At 45.2% G+C, this 18,391-nt stretch overlaps 1 long non-coding RNA gene across 1 annotated transcript; it reads left to right on the forward strand.

The window, feature by feature from the left end:
- The first annotated feature begins 9,118 nt into the window (after positions 1-9,118).
- On the forward strand, positions 9,119-17,856 carry LOC118581237. The gene is made up of 4 exons (XR_004944674.1): positions 9,119-9,251; positions 16,119-16,296; positions 17,016-17,146; positions 17,620-17,856. It is a non-coding gene; the product is annotated as an uncharacterized LOC118581237 (long non-coding RNA).
- Positions 17,857-18,391: the final 535 nt, after the last annotated feature.

Genomic DNA, 18,391 nt, shown 5'->3' on the forward strand with positions numbered 1-18,391 from the left:
CTGTGAGGGATTACATCTTTTCTTCCTTATGTTGCTGTTATCAATATTTTGTCACAGCAGTGAGAAAAGTAATGCAGATGTGTGTGTGTGTGTGTGTATGTGTGTGTGTGTGTGTGTGTGTGTGTGTGTGTGTGTGTGTAAGAGCGAGAGAGAGCGAGAGAGCCATTATCTGGTTATGGGCTTTAATGTGTGTGTGTGTGTGTGTGTGTGTGTGTGTGTGTGTGTGTGTGTTTAAAAGACAGGGTCTGACTATGTAGCCCTGGTTGACCTGGAACTCTCTATATAGACCAGTACAGACCAGGCTATTCTAATGGACATCCAACTGCTTCTGCCTCCCAAGGGCAGGCATTAAAGGTGTGAGCCACCACGCCTGACTGTGCTTTTGCTTTTGGTGTATTACTTTAAAAACGATTAGCCAGGTGTTGGTGGTGGTGCACGACTTTAATCCCAGCACTCAGGAGGCAGAGCCAGGAGAACCTCTGTGAGTTCGAGACCAGCCTGGTCTAAGAGTGAGATCCAGGAAAGGCACAAAGCTACACAGAGAAACCCTATCTTGAAAAACCAAAAAAAACCCAACCAACCAAACAAAAACAAACAAACAAACAAACAAAAAACCCCAAAAAGCCCCCAAAAAACAAACAAAAAACCCAAAAAAGATTGTGTGTGTGTGTGTGTGTGTGTGTGTGTGTGTACCCTTGGAAGCCAGAAGAAGGTGTTGGGTCCCCTGGGTCTGGAGTTATCAGTTGTGAGCTCCCTGATGTGGGTACTGGGAACTGAACTCAGGTCCTTTGCAAGAGCAGCAACTGTTCTTAACCACTGAGTCATTTCTCCAGCCCTGGGGTATTATTCATCTTTTAATTATATTTGTGTGGGGTGCATGCACCATTACATGAGAGTGTGAAAGGCAGAGGCTGACACTGGCTGCATTTCACTATTGCTCTTCTCATATTCCTTTAAGACAGGATCTCTCACTGAACAGGAAGCCTGCTGTTTGGGTTCAATTGATTGGCTGGTGAGTTCTTAGAATCTGCCTGTCTTTGCTTTCTAATGTTGGCATTACAGGTGTGTGCAATCGTGCTTGGCTTTTTATGTGGAGGGTGAGGATTTGTACTCAGGTTGTTATTCTTGCATAAGAAACTGCTCCTACCCAACAAGCCATCTCCTCAGCTCAAATTTGTTGGTATATTACTTAAATTTTTAAATTAAATTCATGTGTGTGTGTTTATGTATGTACTTGTACGTTTATAGGTCAGGTGATAATTTGTAGGAGCTGGTTCTCTTATTCTACTATGTGGGCTCTGGGGATTGAACTCAGGATGTCAAGCTTGGCAGCAATCCTCTTGACTTGCTGAGCCATCTTTCTGGTACCAGGATAATAATTATTATTAATCCTTAAATACTACTTCAAATTTAGTTATCTTCTTTATCATTTTGTATATAAAACCAATGGTTTTGTTTGTTTGTTTGTTTTGTTTTTAGACACAGGGTTTTTCTGTGTAGTTTTGGTGCCTGTCCTGGATCTTGATCTGTAGACCAGGCTGGCCTCAAACTCACAGAGATATACCTGTCTCTGCCTCCCAAGTGCCACCACCGCCCGGAGAAAACCAATGTTTTAAGAATTAAGGAAATGAAATAGATAAATGGTTGTTTTAGCCCTAAGGTTTGATTTGTTAATGGAAAAACTAATAGGTAAATCACAGTTGTATAAGACAAAGGTTGCAGAGAATGGATCTCAACAGGTAGATATTAAAAAAAACAAAACAAAAACAAACTCAAGCTGGGCACAGTGGCCCAGGCCTCTAACCCTAGCATTTGGTGGAGGTGGAAGCAGACAGATCTCTGTGAGTTTGATGCCAGTCTGGTCTACATTGTGAGTTCCAGGACAGCCAGAACTATATAATGATATCCTCTCTTGAAAAAAACAAAACAGAAAAATAAACCAAAACAGAAAACCTCAGTGTAGAGGCTGGAGGGATGGCTAAGTGGTTAAGAGTACATATTGCACTTACAGAGGATCTGAGTTAGGTTCCCAGCACCCATGTCCAGTGACTCATAACTGCTTGTAACTCATGTCCTGATAATAATAATAATAATAATAATAATAATAATAATAATAATAATTTATTTATTTTTATTAATTTGACGCAAACTAGAGTTATCTGGGAAGAGAAACCTCAAGCTGAGAAAGTGCCTCCATCAGATCGCCTGTGGACAAGTGTGCGCAGGCGTGTTCTTGATTGATGGTTGATGTCTGAGGGCCCAGTCCAGTGGATAGTGCCATCCCTGGGCAAGTGCTCTTGGGTTCTCTAAGAAAGCAGACTTAGCAAACCATGAAAAACAAGTCAATAAGCAGCTCTCCTCCACAGTCTGTCTCAGTCCCTACCTCCAGGTTCCTGCCTTGGCTTCCTGTTATGATGAACTCTATCCTGTGAGCCAAATAATTTCTTTCCTCCCTGAGTGGTCTTTGGTCATAGTGGTCTATCACTGCAAAAGAAAGCAAACTAAGACAGTCCAGCAGTGGCAAGGTGGCCCAGTGCCTCTGGCCTTGGGCACCAGTACTCAAGTGCGCATACACAGAGTTTAAAAATATAAAAATAGCCGGGCGGTGGTGGCGCACACTTGTAGTCCCAGCACTCGGGAGGCAGAGCCAGGAGGATCTCTGTGGGTTCGAGGCCAGCCTGGGCTACCAAGTGAGTTCCAGGAAAGGCGCAAAGCTACACAGAGAAAGAAACCCTGTCTCGAAAAAACCAAATAAATAAATAAATAAATAAATAAATAACCCCAACAAACAAACAAAAATATAAAAATAAACCTTAATGAAAAACAAGGAGTACCTTATGAAGCTCAGTGTGGCAGAAAACGGCTTAACCCTAGCACTTGAAGCAGAGAGAGGCAGATCTCTTAGTTCAAGGCTAGCCTGGTCTAAAACAACAATAACAACAAGATAACTCAGTGTGAAAATTTAAGTTCATCCTGCTTCCTTATGTACCCAGGCCCACCTGCCCAGGGATGGCACTGTCTCTAGTGAGCTGGGCCTTCACTCATCAATTACTAATCAAGAATATGCCCTACAGTGTTGCCTACAGATAATCTAATGGAGACACGTTCTCAGTTGGGATTCCTCTGTGGTGATATTGTGTTCCCCAAAATTGTGCACCCTAATAAACTTACCTGGGGTCAGAAACTAGAACAGCCACTAGACATAGAGGCCAGAAAATGGTGGCACACATGCCTTTAATCCTAGCATTCCAGAGGCAGAGATCCGTTTGGATCTCTGAGTTCAAAGTCACACTGGAAACAGCTAGGCATGGTGACTCACGCCTTTAATCCCAGGAAGTGATGGCAGGAAGCAGAAAGGTATATAAGGCATGAAACCCAGGAACTAGGCTGGTTAAGCTTTTAGGCTTTTGAGCAGCAGTTCAGCTGAGATCCATTTGGATGAGGACTCAGAAGCTTCCTGTCTGAGGAAACAGGATCAGCTGAAGAAGCTGTGGCCTGTTCTGCTTCTCTGATCTTCCAGCATTCACCCCAATACCTTGCTCCAGGTTTATTTTCATTAATAAGACCTTTTTAAGATTCATGCTACATTTCTCTTCTTGGATGACTCTAGTTGGTATTAAGTTGATGTAAGAACTTACCTTTTGCATGAAAGATATATCCTGAATCTATGCACCAGAAGAGAAAGGGCTAAAGAAGGCCGTCTTCTGGTCACGACACCGATGATTATCTCAACATTATCTGCCCATGATTGGGCCTGTCAACATTGTCATGGATAAGGCTTCTCACTTCGATGAAAGATTCATAGGCAGCTAGCTGCTGCTAGCTGTGAGCAGTTAATGGTTGTTGGGGGGAGGGGAGTTGTTTTCTTCAGTGGTGGAGCCACTGATCAACTAACTGCCCATGCTCTTGAAAGCAGCCCCCCAACCCCTCAACCCTCCAGCCCACTTTCGTAAGCAAGCCTAGTTAAACTCATTAGGTCACTAAAACACAGGCATGAAAGTAGAATGGAGGGGCCCTTGGCTGGGAAGAGGAAAGGTGTCAACCTGAGCGGGAGTGGTACAGGAGAGGGGAATGGTGATTTTTCTAATCTTATTTCTGTTGAGATGAAACAACCCTGACAAAAGGCATCCAGAGGAAAAAGGGCTTCGTTTAGCTTCTAAGTCCAAGTATAGCCATTATTTCAGAAAAGTCAAGGCAACAAAAACTTGAAGTATCCAGTGACAGCACATCGGCAGTCAAGGGCAGAGAGGAGAAATAAATGTGTGTGTGCATGCTTGCGCTCAGCTCTTAGACAGTTCAGTTCTCGGTGGATGTGACAGTCTTGTTAAACAAGAAACACAGCCAAATGCAGAGTCAAAAGCCCAGAGGTCAGAGCAGTAGTGAGAGCTGAGACCGAGATCACCTTCTTACCCCTCACTGCTGCTGCTGTCCTTCCCCTCAGAAAGAGACCTACTTCCTGTGTGTCTGTCTTCTTATTGACTTTCTGTTCTGCATTCTCATTGGTTGTAAACCCAACCACATGACCTCCTCATCACTGCCTGTCTATACAGACCTCTAGGTCTTCTATGGTTGGAATTGAGATTAAAGGCGTGTGTCTCCAAGCTGGCTATGTCCTTGAACACACAGACTCTGCCTGCCATGTGATTAGATTAAAGGCATGTGCCACCACTGCCCGGGTTCTGTTATGGCTTGTTATTAGCTCTGACCCCTAGGCTCCTTTTTTTTTTTTTATTAACATACAAATAAAATCACATTTCAGCACAGATAAAATATCACCATAGTTCTCCACTCTTACACAGTTCAGGACATCTTGTCTAGAGAATAGTGCCACCCACAGTGGCTGGGTCCTTTTAAACATGATCTTATCAGAAGTAGGGTCACTAAAGGGATATTATTACATTTACATATTGTGTGTGTTAGAGAGAGAGAGAGAGAACATGTGTGTGCCATGGTACACAGAGGTCAGAGACAACAGGAGTGGGATGTCTTTTTCTACCATGTGTGTCCTGGAATAGAACTCAGGTCATTAGGCTTGGCAGCAAATGTCTTTAGCAGATAAACTATCTCACCAGCCACACAGATCTAATTCATAACTATGGTCATATAGAAGCAGGGTGGACTCCTTACTCAATATAACTGTTGTCTTTGTAAGAGAAAGGGAGTGTAGCAAAGTGTTTCAACCCAGTGCTTAGCATGCTCAAGGCCCAAGATGTTATCACTAGTGCACGTAGAAGAGGCAGGCATAGGGAAGGAGAGCAGGAAGAGGAAGGAGAAAAAACAAACAAAAACACAGAGAGAAACCTTGTGACCATGGCTTGGAGTGAGAGAGCTGCAAACCTCAGAATGTGGAAGATGGACCCCCAGCTGCCCTGAGGTAAAGAACACGGCTGTGATGTAAAGAACAGTGCTTCCATAGAGGTTTATGGGAACGTGGCCCTGCCGCCATCTTGATTCTGAACTTCTGTCCTGTCCTCTGAAACTATTAGGTGGTGAACTCAAGTTGTTTTAAGCTCCCTAATTGGTTGTAGTTTGCTATAGAATTTTTTGAGAATTAAGACAGAAGCCATAGTGGGATTTTAATTATGTTTCAAGAGCAGCAGGGAAGCTGAAACCAGGGGGAGCTGGCTATGGTATTTATAGGGGTTGTCCTGGCTAGTTTCACATCAACTTGACACAAGCTAGAGTCATCTGAGAGGAGGGAGCCTCAGTTGACAAAATGCCTCCATAAGATCAGGTTGGAGGCAAGCCCATAAGGCATTTTCTTAATTGGTGATTGATGTGGAGGGCTCAGTCCATTGTGGGTGGTGCCATCCCTGGGCTGGTGGTCCTGGGTTCTATAAGAAAACAGACTGAGCAAGCCATGGGAAACAAGCCAGGAAGCAGCACCCCTCCATGGCCTCTGCATCAGCCCCTGCCTCCAGGATCCTGCCCTGTGTGAGTTCCTGTCCTGACTTCCTTCAGTGATGAACTGTGATGTGGAAGTACAGATGGAATAAACTCTTTCCTCCTCAACTTGCTTTTTGTCATGGTGTTTCCTCACAGCAATTACAACCCTAAGACACTCCCTCAGTTGCATTTGTCAGGGTGTTGTGTCATAGCAACAGGAAGTGAAACTAGAGGAAAACACGTATGTATATATGTTTACATACACATACACACAAGCAGGCATGATTGTGAGAAGTGGATCAATCGTGCACTAAGCAGTGCCTTTAATTTTACAGAATTATATTCTGGAAGTCAGTCCAAATCAGCATGTGGAAACAAGCCTGTTAATGACTGCCTGCCTGCGAATCTGTCACATGTGCATGATGTAACTGATTTCACCTGCCTTCTATTCCTCTTCTCCCCCCACCTTCCTAAGTGCTCTCTCTCTCTCTCTCTCTCCCTCTCCCTCTCCCTCTCTTCCTTTCTTTTAATTACATTGCTTGGCTGTGTATGTATGTGTGAGTACAGGTGTGTGCCTGCCACAGCACATATGTGGAGGCCCGAGGCTTGCAGAACACAGAAGCATGCATCCTGAAGCACCTGGCTCTGTATTTCTAGAATTTCATAGAATTCATGGTAGCATATGCTCCTTTAAGACACAATTGTCCCGCAGGACATGACAAATGTCCGCTGTGTTTCACTCAAACACTCACCTCATGCTGTAAGAGCTAAATAAAGAAACCCCAAATTTAATAATCTCCAGAAAGGAGCGTCTGCAGCCTCACACCCCTCTGCCTCAAATCCCACCCCCCAACATGGTGAACACTGCCCTCTGTCAGCACTGGACTGAGAACACCACAACCTCCTTCCTCACTTCTCATTCAGAGGAAGTACTAAGATCCCCCATTATTTATTGATCCCCCAGCAGAGCAATGGAGTCCTTAAGCCTAATTATGTGGGGGAATGGCCGGGATGTTGGCAGAATGGTAAACTCCTTCGGCTAACACACGGCATATGTTGGAGGGATTCAGCTAGCTCACATATCTGTCTGTACTGTTAATAGAGTAGGTTACATGCCAATTACCCAGGCATCCATCAGCCCGGCTGGGTACAATGAAGGCAGTGTTCACATACTTGATGGGCACATTCCTTCTCCACATCAGAAGCAGCTGGGCCAGATAAAGACCACTGGGTTTCGAGATTTCGGTGTGTGCTAGGATTGAGGTGAGATTGCCCTGTAAGAAAGCTCCTGCAGGCATCTTTCACCTGGATTCTTCTGGGGAGGAGGAGGGGGAAAGTTTGTGCTTCTCACTAGTCTTCAGCCATTTCCTGCTCAGGCTTGCTGGCTGTCTGGGTGGAGGTGCTGAGGAAGAAGAGAGACGATACAAAGCCACAAACAGATTCAGTGACAAAAGGCACAATAATCGGAGTGGGTAAATAGATTCCAATAAAGGGAGAAGCCGGCACATGCTCTGGTGGCTGATTTTAGAACGCACACTCTTAAGACAGCTTCCTCCTAAGAGTTTGTCCCTGTATGGGAGAGATGCTGCCCCCCCCCTTCCCTTTGATGTTTCTTTTTCGTTCTTTCTTCTGATGCAGAAAAGTGGTTTGGAAATCTTGCAGTATCACCAGGAAAAAAAAAAAAATGCTGCTTCTGGTGGTGTTTTTAACCAAGCACGGAAGCCAAAATGTCTAGAACCTGGACAGAGAAAGCAAGCCCCTGCTCTCTTTTGAGTATCCTCCAGTGTTGCAGGCAGAGAGCTCGGCACCAGAGACGGGAGTCAAAATGGCAGATGTTGGAGACTTGGGGGTAGGGGTGGGGGTGGGGGTGGGAGGTGGGGGGCAGGTAATCTGAGACTCCCTAGCGATTTCTTCCACGCTTCTATGTCTCGGTCCCCAAAATGAAACAGTTGCTGTCCACTTGCCTAAGACTACACAGTCAAGTCCCAGCTCAACAATAAACAAAAACTAGTGGGTCCTAGGACCAGCTTCTCAGGGCTGCCTTGGCACCCTGCCGGCCGATCTCTGAGAGCTGGGACCTCGCTGCTCTTTTAAAAAATTACCCACAGCTATTGAACAGGCAGATACAACTCGCTAGCCATCATTTGTGTGTGATTCCAGCTTCGTGTCTTCTCCCTGGATCTCCCAGATGAAAATACGGTAATTAACTCCATGCAGAAGGGGGAGGGGAGCGCTCTCTCTCTCTCTCTCTCTCTCTCTCTCTCTCTCTCTCTCTCTCTCTCTCCTCTCTCTCTCCCTCCCTCCCTCCCTCCTTAGGCTCCAAAAGAGATTCTAGCAGATAATTTGGCTGAACATGAAAAGGCAGAAGCTGCTTAGAGCCGCCCAAATGAAGTGCTAGGTTGGTGAGACTCCGAGGCCGGGCTGGTGATTTCATGACATGAAAAGCAGACATTTATCTGTTCCCATGGAGATGCAATTTCTACTAGTCAATCAGGCACGGGGGAGGTCAGACAATAGGCAGTAGGTCCCTTTTCCATCTCGAGAGACACTCAATTCTAGTTGTATTTGAGCATTTTAACTAAATTTAAAGGCATCAAAATGATTCCTGAGAGATACCTGTAAACTAAGCTGTGACCATTTCAAGTGATCAAAATGAACTGGGAATCTCAGCTTCTTCAAGGAAGAAGTTGGGGTGTGACTGCCCCCCACTTCTAGTTTCAAATCCTCGAACTGTTTCATCACAATCCATCTTTGCATAAATTTGGTTTCCAAACTTGACCCCACCCTCCCGAATAAAACAGTTCATGAGGTGATAAATTAAGTGTCAAACTTTCCCCCAAGCACAGCTGCGGGGCAAGAAGAGGGGGGGCAACAGAAGAGCACCCTGGAAACAAGAGAAAGACACACTTGGAGAGAGCACAGCCCGGAACTGTTGTGGGTTCAATAAATTATAAACCAGCTTCTCAGTATTTCCTTGCCTGGAAACTACACATGCAGAAGTGATCAGGGCTGTTCTGACCTTCTGTGTGTGTTATCAACCCCAGAGCACACAAATTGTGTTCATTTGCAGCTTGTGTTTATTACAGCAAATGCTTGGCGAGGTGAGCCCCTGAAACACATGGAGACTCCCCCCACCTCCCCGCACAATCTTACAAGTGTCTTTCCTCCCAGCCCCCTTTCACCATTTTTACGCATGCCTGAGGCGGAAGAAAATGGAACAGAGAGCTTCCAAGAGCTAATTGGGGAGGAAGAAGGCATTTCCAGAGGTCCTGTTTCTGAACGCTTTTTGTGGGTCTAGCCCCACGTGGAGGGGCACAAGACCTTATAGGACCAGGATGGTGACGCAACAGAACGGCCCAGGCAAGGTGGGATTTCATTAAGCAATTTCACTCTTGTTAACTCACAGGAGGTTCTGTCCTGGGTTACAATCCGGAAGCTTCTCTGTCTCCCTCCTCTTCAGGAGCCCGCAGGGAACAAAGACACCGACAGGGGGAGAGAGAGAGAGAGAGAGGGAGAGAGAGAGAGAGAGAGAGAGAGAGAGAACCACCATTTGGCGCAGTCCCAGCCTTAGCGCCCAGGGAAAAGGTGCCATTCCGACGTGGGTGACTATGAATGACATCCCAGGTTCAGTAGGCAACAGAAATTCACCTGGGATGTACCGGAAGTGGACCGGCATGATTACTGCGGGGGTATTTGCTCATGTTTGCCTATTTTTTCTTCCATTTAATAATTTTAGTTTAAACACTCTTTTAAAAGGTTCGCACAGTATAAATTAAACTCACCCCCTCAAGCGTGGATCTCACTGGCTATGGCTAGTAACCACTTAACAGTGTGACAGTTCCAGACATCTTCCCTAATACATATTTAAATACACACTAGTATCTTGTGAACCTTGTTTACCTTAAAAACAGGATCTATCATAAGCAGTTTTCAGTACACGTATTTTAAAGAATAAGCTTCCAGTTTAAGCAGTGGGAGTGGAACATTTGTTACTGGGGAACACAGTGTGACCTCTCCCCTCCCCCACAGATAGTGACTGCAGTTTTCTGTGCTCCGTTTCAGGGCCACATAGATTGCACTAGTGTATATCAGACACCTTAGTTTTACGCAAATATCTTTTGTCTTCATGGTAGGAAAACTCGATCACTTTAAAGGATGGAAAGATATCTCTTTTGAACACTATTCCTCAGTGTTTCGTGTGTCTCTCTGACTACTTTTCAGGTGGCTTTCAGCCTTTGGTTATGTAAACATCGCTGTGGTAAGTTCTCTATTCTCTTGTGTACTCTGAGATTTTTCTGCTCCAACATAGTCCCCCTTTTCTGGGGATTCCTATTTCTCCACACTTGGCCCGAAGAAATACTGATCAAATTAACTTTTTGTTAAGTGACTGTATGACCGTGCCATTGGACAGGCAGCACAAACGTGTCTCTTGAGGTGGGTTTTTTGTTTGTCTGTTTTCTTACGTTACTCAGAGTAAACCCTCCCCGAATCTTCACCCCCCCCCCCCCCCCCCCAGCCACCTTCTTGCAGTTTTAAAGGTCTCTTCCCTTGTGGGCAAGAGAGACTCTAGAAAAACAAAGAGAGTGTCCTCCTGGGGTCAGCCAACCCAAGATCTCCCCTTGGTAGCTTCTGCCTGCTTTGAATTGAATAATTCTCCCATGCCTTTTATCCCAGGCTCAGAGAAAGATCGAAGCCCCCGCTAACAACTTAGGTGTTGCACTCTATGCGGGCAAGAGCGAAGCCATTAGGATTTAGAGCGGAAAGTATTGGGAAGAAGTGGGTGGGATTTTATGCTGAGGAGGCGGGAAGACATCTTCTCGCGGGGAGGAGTCTCATTTTATCAAACTACTGAAAACCCTTATGAAAAAAAAAATCAAGGGTCCACACCTCATCCTCAGCTCAGCTGATGAAATGTCCCTGTCCTTTGTTTTCACGTGGGAGATCTCTGCGTTGTTCTGGGAAGGAGGAAATTTGAATTGAGGAGGAGGACCACTCTGTAAGCCTCGAAACAAATGAGCTAATTGAGAAATTCAATTCAGGAAGCAGGGAGGGGAAGTGAGGAATCCACAGCCACTGTGCATCAGGAGACCCAAGCAGCTGCCTCCAGCTAACGTCAGGGCTGGAGAAGGGTGGGAAAGAAACTTCCCAAGCTTGCTTGCTGTTTATCTTCAGGGTTCCTGGAGCTCCCTGGATGAGAGAGAGAGAGAGAGAGAGAGAGAGAGAGAGAGAGAGAGAGAGAGAGAGAGAGAGAGAGATATCTAGGAAGCCAGTCTAAGAAAGGGGGCTGTTTAGAAACCCAGAGAGAATGGGAGACGTGTGAGTGTTTGACAAAGAAACAGGAGACAGAGCCAAGTGCTTGATGTCAGAAATCTTAAAAACTTGAGTGAGAAAGCCAGCCAAGGATCCAAAAGAAGAAAAGAGTGAAAATGTCAAGAGCTCACCTCTCCTCTGTGATGTTGCTTAGTGGAGTAGATAGACGTGCACGTGTGTGTGTGTGTGTGTGTGTGTGTGTGTGTGTGTGTGTGTGTGTGTGTATGCCTCTGTGTGTGTGTGTCTGTGTGCGTGTGTGTGTGTGTGTGTGTGTGTGTGTGTGTGTATGCCTCTGTGTGTGTGTGTGTGTGTATGCCTGTGTGTGTGTGTGTGTGTGTGTGTCTGTGTGTGTGTCTGTGTGTGTGTGTGTGTGTGTGTGTGTTGTATGCACCAGAACCCAGGGCTGCCCCCAAGGCTGTTTTTATTGTGTTGCCCAAGTAAACACTCTCTTAGAGAACATGCTTCATCGCATAACCTGAGAGGCCAGCATGAACCACTATTTGGATTTGAGATTGGAACTGGAGGGGCACACTTGTCAGGAGCATGAGGCTGTCTCTGCAGGACACAAGTGCGCCCCCCCCCCCCCCCCCCCCCCCCGGCACTCAAGTGTACTTGGGTCATTTAAATATTCCTGCACACACATGGCTCTGAACCCACACCTGCTTAGGAGAGAGGGAAGGTATGCTAAAACCAAGTTAGCATCATTGAGTAATGGAGACCGCTTCCTCTGGGTGGGTTGCTTAATTTCCCTACTGTGAAGAGGGCAATGATAATAAGGAGGGACCGTTTATAGATGTGTACTTCATGCGCAGGCCTGTAAGAATAATTTTAGAATGTATTTATTTTGTTTTACTTGTCCATGTGTGTGTTTGCTGTGCCAGAGTGTATGTATGTGCATTATATACAACCATGAGGCAGGGGAGGTCAGAGAAGGGTGTTGACTCCCCTGAACCCGGAGCTACAAACAGTTGTGAGCTGTCTGGTGTGGGCGCTGGGAACTGAACTTGAATCCTCTGAAAGAATGTGCTCTGACCTCTGAACCCTCTCTCCAGCCCCCACCTCAGGTTTTTTTTTTTTTTTTTTATGTTAATAAAGAATGATACTGGGGCTGAAGAGATGGCTCAGTGGTTCAGAGAACTGGTTGTTCTTTCAGAGGACCCAGGTTCGATTCCCAGCACTCACATAACAGGTCACAACTGTCTATATAACTCCAGTTCCAGGGGATCTGATGCCCTCACACAGACATACATGTAGACAAAATATCAATGCACATAAAATAAAAGTAAATAAAGCATTAATGAAAAAAAAAAGAATTTACCTTTTGCATCTAGGCCCTGAGCTGAGAATTCTGAACACTCTATGCTAACAGTTATTCCTGATAAATCTAGAAGGCAGGTGTCACTAAAATAAAGTGTGTGTGTGTGTGTGTGTGTGTGTGTGTGTGTGTGTGTGTGTATGTAACTCAAGTTTCAGGCTTGGCAACGAGAGCCTTTCTTGGATGACTCACTCACCCATCACCTCCACCTCTCATTTTTCTTTCCCTTTCTCTGTTTTGGGAAGTAGGGTCTTATAACCCATACTTTGAACTCATCATGTAGCCAAGGATGGTCCTGCCTGGCCCCAAGGTACCACAGCCACTTATAAAATAATCACTCAGAGGCTCATATTACTTTCAAACTGTATGGCCTATGGCTTCAGCTTCTTGCTAGCTAGCTCTTTCATCTTAAATTAACCCATTTCTATTAATCTACATGTTGCCAAGTGGCCATGGTGTTACTGGTCTGCTGGCATCTTGTTGTTGTTCCTTGTGCAGTGGCTTCTCTCTCTCTCTCTCTCTCTCTCTCTCTGTCTTCTGCCCTTCTTCTCTCTGTATCTCTGCTTGGATTTCCTGCCTGGCTGTAAACTTTCTTGCCACAGGCCAAAACAGCTTTATTTATTATCCAATTTGAGCCACACATATTCACAGCATATAGAAAGACGTCCCACAGCATGACCCTGAACTGCTGAACCTTCTGTCTCCTCCTTCTGGATGCTGGGATGACAAGCAAGTGCCATCATGCTTCCTAACACTTTTGTTCTCTAAGTATGAAGCTTGAGGAGGCAAGGTGCTCCAGATCCTATGAGAATGAATGTTCCTGACCTTAAATACGATATACCTCCTAAGAGGAGGCTTGTTCTCCACTCTTTACTCAGCTTTTTATTTATTTTATTTATTTTTTTTTTTTGACATTCCACAGCTTTTTGCTTTTTACTCAGCAAACTCTTACGCACTCTGGTCCCGACCATGAGCCAAGCCCTGCACTGCACTCTGGGAATTAAGTTGTGAACAAGACAGAGAGCAACTTAGTCATGAGTCAACGACCAGGGTGTTTTCAGAGGATGTGGGTCAGGGCTAGGAAGGAAAGTGAAGAGATGGGATGGAGAGTAGTGAAAGCTGGGGTAACAGTCTGGGGTGGAAGACCATGAGAAAGACATGATGGTGAGCCTGGATGCTAGATGAGATCTCTACTCCTGAGCAAGGCTCTTGCGTATCTAGGCTAAGGGAGCATAAAATCAGGTCCCCAGGGAGGAAAGATCTGGGTATGTTGAAAAGTTGTCTTCCCTCCCTTGTTTTAGTGGTTTTTTAAAATGTTTTTATTAATTCTTTAAAACATGTTTTTAAAAGTTTCATATGCGTCAGCAGTTAAGAGCACTAGCTGTTCTTCCAGGAGACCTGAATTCTGTCCCCCACATCTGTGTTAGGTGGTTTACAACCATCTGTAACTCCAGCACCAGCACTGACATTCCCGTACCTGGATACAAACACACACACACTTACACTTAGATGTGTACTGTATTCATATCATCCCCACCCCCTCCTGTGTCCCCCTAATCCCACAAGCTCTCCAATTCATGACCTTTTTCTTTAATTAATATATATTAATATAATTATTGTGTTTACTATGTAAACATATAATAAACATGCAAATACAACCTGTTGGGTCTATTTAGCGTTGCTCATATGTATATGTTTTTAGGATTGACTGCTTAGTGTTGGATAAACGGGCTCATCCTGGGGGAGACTGACTGATTGCCTTCTCATAGCCATTAATTGCCTAGAGCTCTTCATTTTGCCTTTCAAGTAAATAGTCTTGCTATATAACTCGGGCTGGCTCTGAAACTTGTAGAAACCCTCCTGTCTTAGCCTCCTGAGGGCTGGGTGTACAAGTGTCTACCATCACCTAGTATCTTTTTACCCTTTTATGGAGCAGTGTGTGTGTATGTGTGTGTGTGTGTGTGTGTGTGTGTGTGTGTGTGTGTGTGAGAGAGAGAGAGAGAGAGAGAGAGAGAGAGAGAGAGAGAGAGAGAGAGAGAGAGAAAGGGAGAGCACATTATCCCAGGTATCAAATAAAGAGGGTAATTTGAATATGGTTCAGCAGATAAAGGTGCTTGCTGCCAAGCCTGATGAATTCAATTCCCAAGACCCACAAGGTGAAAGGAGAGAACTGAGGACAAGTTGTCCTTTGGATCATCTCATCTCAGGCAGTCCTGGTAGTCAACAGGTATCCGCAGGTGGCTGGGTAAACTGGTAACAGCCAATGATTCTTTCTTTCTTTCTTTCTTTCTTTCTTTCTTTCTTTCTTTCTTTCTTTCTTTCTTTCTTTCTTTCTTTCTATCTATCTATCTATCTATCTATCATCTATCTTTAAATAGTTTTCTTTCTTTAAAAAAAAAGGGTTGGGGATTTAGCTCAGTGGTAGAGCACTTGTCTAGCAAACACAAGGCCCTCAGCTCAAAACAAAACAAAACAAAACAAACAAACAAACAAAAACGGGCTGGAGAGATGGCTCAGAGGTTAAGAGCATTAAATGTTCTTCTAGAGGTCCTGAGTTCAAGTCCCAGAAACCACATGGTGACTCACAACCACCTGTAATGAGATCTGGTGCCCCCTTCTGACCTGCAGGGACACATGCAGGCATAGCACTATATACACAATAAATAAAATAACAAACAAACAAACAAACAAACAAACAAACAAACAATTTATTCATTTTTATCTTATATGCCTACATGTCTGTTTGAGGGTGTCAGATCCCCTGAAACTGGAATTACAAACAGTTGTGAGCTGCCATGTGGGTGCTGGGGTTTGAACCGGGGTCCTCTGGAAGAGCAGCCAGTGCTCTCCACTGCTGAGCATCTCTCCAGACCCCCAGCCCATGACTTTAAGCCAAGTTCTTCCTGGGGATGAAGATGGTTCCTGATAAAGAGATGGGAAGGAGGCAGCTCCTTTCTTTCTGCCTCTGAATAACGATAAGATAGCTCCTCACCAGGTTCCTAAAACCACTAAAAGGGGAGGACACACATGCAATGTGGCAGGAAGAAGCATGAGAAGAGGGCAAATCTCTGCAGATGCTCACTGCGCCCTGGCTGAGTGCCACAATGCCCTGTTTCCAGATTTGGGTTTAAGCTATGTTCCAGTTCCTGAAGCTGAACTTGGCCTTGAAGATAAGAATCTCTCATGTTTGTCTTGACCCCCACTTCCCCACCTCCACCCCCCACCCCCAAGACAGGATTTCTCTATGCAATAGTCCTGGCTGTCCTGGAACTTGCTTTGTAGATCAGGCTGGCCTCAAACTCACTGAGATCCACCTGCCTCTGCCTCCTGAGTGCTGGGATTAAAGGCGTGCGCCACCACCGCCCAGCTATGTGCAAGAAACCCAAGTTTCAGAGAGAAAAAGGAGCTGCCCAGGGCAGTGCTCATGAGGCCAGTTCTGTCCACCTCTAAGCACAACTTCCTATTTTATGATCCCACCAAGGAGAAACAACAGGATGTTGGCATTTGGCGCCTTGCTTGAATAGGTAAAATGTCTGTGACCAAGGAGAATGGACACTCTGGGTGACTGGGGTCCCCTCCCAACAGTTACTGTCTCTTTTCCCACTAGCAGACGAAGCTCCGTGGAATGAGGGTCGAAGCACATCATGGAGTCCTATTTCCATTTTGTAGAAGGTTTCATCTGGAGTCCATGGAAGGGGGTGTAGGAGTCCACATCTGACTAGCTGCCAGGTCGCAAGGCTTCTTTCCACAGAACACATTGTCACGGGCACCGTCCTGTACCAGAGGTGGGCAAGCCTTCTCTATAAAGGACTAGGTGCTTTATAGTTAGATTTCTGAGGTCCTTTGGTCTGTGTTTTGACTGCTGAAATCTGGTGAGAGAACAGTTCAAATAATGCTTCAATGAGTGTATGATTCTGTGTTCTAACACAATGTTGTTGACAAAAATAGATTGTGGGCCAGATTTCGTAATGAATCATAGTTTGCTACCATTTTGAATAGACCCATCATGATTCATTTCTCAGCACTGCACACATCTTCAATGATTAAGATATTGACTAAAGGCTGCATCAATAGGTTCTCTTAGAAAGGACATCATGGATGGTGACTCTTAGTGTGTTTTAAGTCAGTATTACATGGAGTAAGTCTGAGCCTCTTTAGTAGAGAGGTGAATGTTAGCCCTTCCTTATCATCTAGTTATAGATTTTCATAAAGTTAAGTCTCCAGGGCTTGGAGATATGGCTCAGTTGTTACAGCTGCCTGTAACTCCAGCTCCGGGGGATCTGGTGCCCTCTTCTGGCCTCCACAGGCAATTGCACTCATGTGCACATACACCACACAGACGCATACGTACACACATAATTTTAAAAAAATAAAAAGAATAAAATCCTTGTCTTTGTCTCAACTGTGCTACCTTTATAGACAAATATTCATAGTAAAGCAGGTGCAAGTGTTCCCATAACTAGTTCTGGAAGCTCCTTAGTGTCCCTCTTCTCCATTCTGTCAGAGTTGGGGCCACATCCCAGGAGAAAGGTGTACCAGTGGCAAGCAGGACAACATTCCCAGGCTGGACCCAGTGCTCTCTGATCTGCATGATGAAATCACAAGCCGTCAACCATTGGCTGGTTACAGACTCAGGTAGGGAATGAGGCAGGAAGATGATAGGTAAAGGATGGATTTCTGAATTCCCTCATGCATCTGAGTGAAGCCAAATGTCTCGAGACCTTCCACAAAGTCAGTAAAAAGCCATTTCTTTCCATCTTTTTTTTTTTTGCATATGATGTTCATGTAGTGTGCATGCATGTGTATATGTGTGTTTTCATGTGTGTGGGTGCACGTGTGTAGGTGCATGTGAAGGTCCAAGGTTAACATCAAGAATCTTCCTCCATTATTCTCCACCTTATTCATTGAGTCAGGGTTTCTAATTTGAACCCAGGGTGGGTTAGTCTACCTAGCCAGTTTGCTCCATGGGTCCCCTGTCTCTGGCTCCCAAGCACTGGGGCTATGGGTGGGCCACCACTACCACCCAGCATTTCTATGGGTGCTGATGATCTGAACTCCAATCTTCATGTTTGTGTGCCAAGACTTTACCCATTGATCCATCTCCCCAGTCCTGAAGACTCATTTCTCATGCTACCAGAGTTGTCCATCAGCACATCACTAGCTTCTCCAATCAAAATGATTCCTGAATGGAAGAAGAAATCACCACAACAAGCACCGCTGGCCCATGGACACTGTCTTATTTCGGGTTTCTATTGCTGTGAAGACACCATGATCATGGCAACTCTTATAAAGGAAAACATTTCTTTGGGCTGTCTTACAGTGCAGAGATTTAGTTCATAATCATCATGGTAGGAAGCATGGCGACATGCAGGCAGACATGGTGCTGGAGAAGAAGCTGAGAGTTCTACATCTTGTCCCACAGGTAACAGGAAGTGAACTGAGACACTGGGTATGGCTTGAGCATATGAGACCTCAAAGCTCACCCCCTATACTTCCTCTAACAAGGTCATACCTACTCCAACAAAACTACTCCTCCTAAGAGTGTCACTCCCCATAACCTTATGGGGACCAATTGCATTCAAATCGCTAACACACACACACACACACACACACACACACACACGTACACACACACACGTACACACACACACACATACACGCTTCTATGCCCACCTCCACCCCCACTTACTCTCCACAATCCTGGAAGGATGCATACCTACCTCCATGTAGTTATCTTTGTTCAGAGAACTTGTCAGAAATACAAATGAAGTGGTAACAGCTTTTATTCTGGGAATTGTCTGCCTTGTGGCTTCCCATTCATACCTCATATTCTTATTCCACAGGTACAGATTAAGAAGGGAGACCCAGATGGGGTAAGAG

The sequence above is a fragment of the Onychomys torridus genome, chromosome 4, assembly GCF_903995425.1.
Source record: "Onychomys torridus chromosome 4, mOncTor1.1, whole genome shotgun sequence".
Classification (NCBI taxonomy): domain Eukaryota; kingdom Metazoa; phylum Chordata; class Mammalia; order Rodentia; family Cricetidae; genus Onychomys; species Onychomys torridus.